This window comes from Miscanthus floridulus, chromosome 7 (genome assembly GCF_019320115.1).
Source record: "Miscanthus floridulus cultivar M001 chromosome 7, ASM1932011v1, whole genome shotgun sequence".
In the NCBI taxonomy this organism is placed as follows: domain Eukaryota; kingdom Viridiplantae; phylum Streptophyta; class Magnoliopsida; order Poales; family Poaceae; genus Miscanthus; species Miscanthus floridulus.
The window spans coordinates 55,489,243-55,495,242 of record NC_089586.1 but is presented as its reverse complement, the minus strand read 5'-3'; positions in this window follow the sequence as shown (position 1 = coordinate 55,495,242).

Genomic DNA, 6,000 nt, shown 5'->3' with positions numbered 1-6,000 from the left:
AGTAAGCAGACTCATGGGCCTCTTGTAGAATTGCATCTCGGATAGCTTTCACTTTAGGTACACATATCCTTTTTCAGAACCAAAGAGTACCATTCTCATCCATTCTGAATCCGGGTGCCTTTCCAAGCACTACATTCTCTGCTATCTCCTTAAGTTTTTTATCCTCCAATTGACCTTTGCGTATCTCTTACTCCAATGTAGGCTCTATCACCAATTCCATTGCATTAGTGACAAGACTCAAGTTGAGATACTCCATTTCAGCACACAACTCTGCTGACATAGATATTATCTGAAGTCCATTGGCATAGCTCTTTCTGCTAAGTGCATCAGCTACGACGTTTGCCTTTCTTGGGTGATAATGCACCTCCAAATCATAGTCTTTGATCAATTCCAACCAACATCGTTGTCTCAGATTCATATCTGATTGGGTAAAGATATACTTTAAACTCTTATGATCAGTATAGATATCACTCTTATGTCTAATTAGATAATGTCTCCAGATCTTCATAGCATGAACCACAACTGTCAATTCCAAGTCATGAGTAGGATAATTCAACTCATGCTTCCTTAGTTGTCTAGATGCATATGCAACCACTCTTCCTTCTTGCATAAGCACACATCCAAGGCCCAAACAGGATGCATCACAATATATAGAGAAGTTCTTGCTTAAATCGGGCAAGATTAATACTAGAGCTATAGTCAATCTCTTCTTTAGCTCTTCAAAGTTTGCCTGGCATTTATCCGACCATACATACTTAGCATTCTTTTCCAACAGAGCTGTCATAGGCTTGGCTAGCTTGGAAAAACCTTCAATGAACCTTCGGTAATATCCAGCTAATCCCAAAAAGCTACGAATCTCACTTACAGTTGTTGATGGTTTCCAATTTAGTACATCTTGCACTTTGCCTGGATCCACTGCTATTCCTCCATTAGAGACTACATGACCCAGAAAAGAGACTTCCCTTAACCAAAACTCATACTTGCTCCGCTTAGCGTACAACTTATGTTCTCTAAGCTTTTGCAAGGCCAACCTTATGTGTTCAGCATGTTCTTCTTCAGTCTTAGAGAATATTAGTATGTCATCTATGAATACTACCACAAATTTATCCAGAAACTCCATGAACACCTTATTCATCAGATACATGAAGTATGCGGGTGCATTGGTCAATCCAAAAGACATAACGGTGTACTCATATAATCCATACCGTGTAGTGAATGTTGTCTTAGGTATGTCCGAGTTCTGAATCTTAAGCTGATGATAACCAGATCGGAGATCAATCTTGGAGAACACATGAGTTCCTCTCAACTGATCAAATAAATCATCAATCCTAGGCAAAGGGTATTTATTCTTGATCGTAACCTCATTAAGTGAGCGGTAATCCACACACATCCGTTGACTACCATCTTTCTTATCCACAAATATCACAGGTGCCCCCCATGGGGAAGAACTGGGGCGTATGAAACATTTTTCTTGCAACTCTTTTAGTTGTTTCTTAAGCTCTTCTAATTCATTAACTCCCATTCTATATGGACATTTAGCTATTGGTGTAGTTCTAGGTAATAATTCGATAATGAATTCAATATCTCGGTCAGGTGGCATACCTAGCAAGTCATCGGGGAAGACATCCGGGAACTCCTCCATGACACGATCTTGTTCATTGACTTCACCATCTAGCTGGTTCACTGTGGCTGTAGGCTGAGCTTGCACTACCACTTCTACACAAATTCTATCACCATTGAGTGATGTCACAACCACAGACTTCTCCTGACACTGAATCACTGCCCGGTGTTGTTTCATCCAATCCATTCCCAGAATAAGATTAATTCCCGCTGTTCTCAACACAATAGGCTTCACTTTGAAGTCTACCCCCCTTAAGGAAATGCTAGTTGAGGGGCTCCAATAAGAAGCGGGCATACTACCTCCCGAGGAATTTACTAGTATGGGGTTTTTTCATGGCACACAAAGGTATGCTATGCATTCTAACAAAAGCTTGGGAAATAAAAGAATGCGAAGCACCAGAATCAAAAAGTACGGTAGCAGAGATATAGTTGATGCTAAACATACCCAACATGACCTCAGGCGTCTCCTGAGCTGCATCAGAAGACACATAGTTCACCTTCGCAGTGTGAGGTGGTCGGACGTTGAACTTCTGATTGCCAGTCTAGTTCTGAGGTGCTTGTTGGTTCTGCTTCTTAGGACACTGATGAGCATAGTGACCTACTTCTCTGCATCGATAGCAGGCATTGGGATTGTTGGGTGCACCACTCTTCACAGGAGCATTGTTGGGCACTCCTTGGCATGTTGCAGGATTGCTGGTCTGTTGTGGGGGACGCTGATTTCCAAACTGTTGCTGATACTGAGGGCGTTGCTGGAACTGGTTCCACTGAGGATACTAACCATGGTTTCCCTGGTGAGTTGGTCCTTGATTCCTCTGCTGGAAACCTTGCTGGGGATAAGCACGTGGGCGAGTGTTGCTTCTAGAAGCTTGCCCTTAGAGCCTTCTCTTCTTAGCTTCCATCTCCTTGCGCTTATCGTCAATCACGATAGCGCGATTCACCAAAGACTGGAAGTTAGGGTATATATTAGACATCAGCTGGAGCTGTAGTCCATCATAGAGTCCCTTGAGGAATCGGCGTTGCTTATCCTTGTCATCCGCTACATCATTAGGAGCGTAGCATGATAGTTGTGTGAACTTGTTCTGATACTCTGCCACAGTCATTGATCCTTGCTTGAGAGATCTGAATTCTTCCTGCTTCAATTCCACTAGTCCATTAGGAATATGGTATGACCAGAAATTTTCCTTGAATTCCTGCCAAGTGATAGCAGGAGCATTGTTCGGACGTCCAAACTGGAATAATTCCCACCAATTCTGAGCAGCTCCTTGGAGTTGCCCAAAAGCGTACAACACCTTCTCAAGGTCGTTGCATTGTGCTATGTTTAGTTGTTTCTCCACAGCACGCAACCAATCATCTGCCTCCATAGGGTCTGAGGCATGGGTAAACACCGGTGGTCGACTTTTCATAAACTCTCCACGCTTATCTCTAACCTGAACAGGCGGTGGTCCTCTTGCAGGTTTATTGTCCAAGCGCTACATCATAGCTTGCATCAGCTGCGCTTGCATTCCCAATATCTGTTCCATGGTCACAGGTGGCGGTGGTGGTGGATTTATGAGAGCATCACGCCCACGACCATGGCCTCTACCTCTTCCTCCTCTTGCGGCCATCTGTTTTCCAACAAATGTGCAAAATTTAGAGATTTTTCCAATTATAGAGAGCTTACAAAAGATAAGACACAATGCTGAGAATTTTTTGGACAAGATTTCAAATTCAGCATTTCAGTAAAACTGTTATAACTCGAGTTTCAGAGATCCAACAGAGGTGCACCAAGATTTGTTAGAAAGCTTAGGAGATCAGCTACAACTTTCATTTAGACCACTTTTACAGATTCGGACATACACATAGTCAAAAGTAGAGCTAAACCGAAACTGTTCTGAGTTCCAGACAGCGCAGGAACATCAACTTGTGTCAGCTAGATCTCCCAAACCTGAATAGCTATTGACATGATTCCAGAGACACTTGAAAGATACAGAGGTCTAATTATCTCCACAAAAATTTCAAAATTTTTGACAGCCCAGATTTCGAGATATCAGATAAATAACACAGGCTGCTCCAGAAATCAGCACAGCAGGGATAGGATAAAGCGAAACATCTGCATTAAAATTTCATTCTAAACTTAAAGTTCCAATCTAAGGAAGTTGTGGACATGCCCACAAACTTCCAGCAATCAAGCAAAATACCAAATCAACCAAGTTCACAAATTAAACATCTAATCAACCAAGTTCACAAGACCAACAAGACTAAATAAGAAACACGAACTAACGACGTGGTAATCTAGATCGAGGCACCTAACACCTATGGAGCGGTGTCAATCATGGTGAAGGACCGGCGCTTCTTCTTGTAGATCGAAGGCTACCCAAGTTGTGCTCGAAGTTCATCCACTTGCTTCTGAAGACGTCTCTGAGCCCTCTGAGATGCACGCAGTTCTCCTTTGATTTCCTCATCCACCCCCTGCATAGCGTGGATATGCTGCACTGTTGCTTCCAAAGTTGGGTCATTCTCTGGTGGAGCCAAAACCTGCCAAACACCCTCATGATCATTTCGAGGAAGGAACCTAAAGCGATCCTCCCTCATGGCCTCAAAGCGACGACCATGGTAGTGGATGTAGGCGTTCTATGCTGCATCCTCCATACCATCCAAGGCATGGGCTCTCCTGGCAGGGGCATAGTGGACAGTCTCCACCTCATGTCCATTCTTGATGTCGTTCCAAGCGGTGACCACCAGCTCTACCTTCCAGAAGGTAGCCTCCAATGGATGCTTGTACTCGGCGCAGTGGTAGCTGATGGAGGCGTGCAAGTCGGGGTAGTAGTCGTCCAGCACGTGAGTGAGGAGAGTGTGATAGTAGGCTATCTCTGGAGCTGGCTTGAAGTAGTACTTGCACTTCTAGCCAATCTCCTTATCCTCCACAGGGACAGCTGGGGAGGGTGCAGGTGTAGGGGAAGTAGCCGTCGACTCCTCAGGTGTAGCTACAACAGGATAGACGGGCACGGTGACTGGTGTAGGAGCAGGTGTAGGCGTCGGGGTAGCCATCTCCTCGTCGTCGGGAATGATCACAATCTCCCTCTCCGCCTGTGGGGCACGCGGGGTGAACATGGCACGATAGCCGGCGGTGCTGAGGCGAGCAGTCTTCGGATTATGAGACATCATAGATTTAAAGTGAGATAGAATTAGAATCAACAATTTTAAATAATAGATTAAGGTATGAAAAGCATAAATGTTTTAATAAAATAACAAGAATAAGACAGTAAGCAAGAAACCAGAGGAGCAAAGATGCTAAAACGACCGTTTTCTAACTAGGCTTGCGTCCTACAGTCAACACGGCTCTGATACTAATTTGTCACACCCAATTGTAAGAATAAAATTGAATGCGCCATACTCATGTGTGCCTAGAAAACAGTCACACACACAAGTCAATAAATTATATAAAGTATCATCACGGTGTCCCTTACATCACATCCATAATACAACTTAGTCTTACATCACACAGCGGAAAATAAAAGATAATAAACTCTCGTGGGCTTCATCATAGGGAAGGTCAACTGGTTGACCACAAGCCTAAAAATCCTCCGGGAATTCCTCATACCCGTTGTCATCTGTTACCCATCCGGGATTTTTATCCAAATAAAGAAAATAAACAAGTGTAAGTACATTCCGTACTTAACAAGCTAACATGGGGTTATGAAGCTCAAAAAGGGTTGACTCTGGTTTACTGCAGTTAGCATTTTTAGTACGACAAGCTTTTATTATCAGATATTATCAAATTATGCTTAAGCTCCCATTTAATTCCCATAAGAACATATATCAGGGTCCAGTGTACCATATATCATCATTGAACAACTTAAATGAACATCAACAAGTAACCAGTTATTCTATGAGTTTTCCGGGCCGCTCGTAACCGTGAGCACGGCTGTTATAACAGTTTGTTACCCTCTACAGAGGTGGTGCACATTCACCGCGAGTCATGATCCCCATATGCCCGGGTTAATTACTCCCATGTCACTGCCAAGGTGAGCGGGCAGGGTACACTATGAAGCCATTTCATAGGTTTCTCTAATAAGTTAGGGCCTAGGTTTCCTTGGCAGGCAGATGTAGGAACCCCCCTTTCCTATGGCACATATCCATCGCGGCTATACTCATAGGAACAGAGGCAGCCCTATACCCAACGTGGCAATCCCCATTTGCGCCAAAAAGGTAACCTCTAACTAGCTAGAAAAGGTCATATTACTGAGCTAAAGTCAGAGCCATATGACTCTCCCGGTTGCACTGTCAGCCCCAGCTTTTGCCGACAGATAAGTCCTTATGGAGGGCTGGGAGCAACATGAATAAAGGTCATTTGCACCTTTGCCTTATGGAACAATTTTATAAGCGAAACAGTTCAAATGG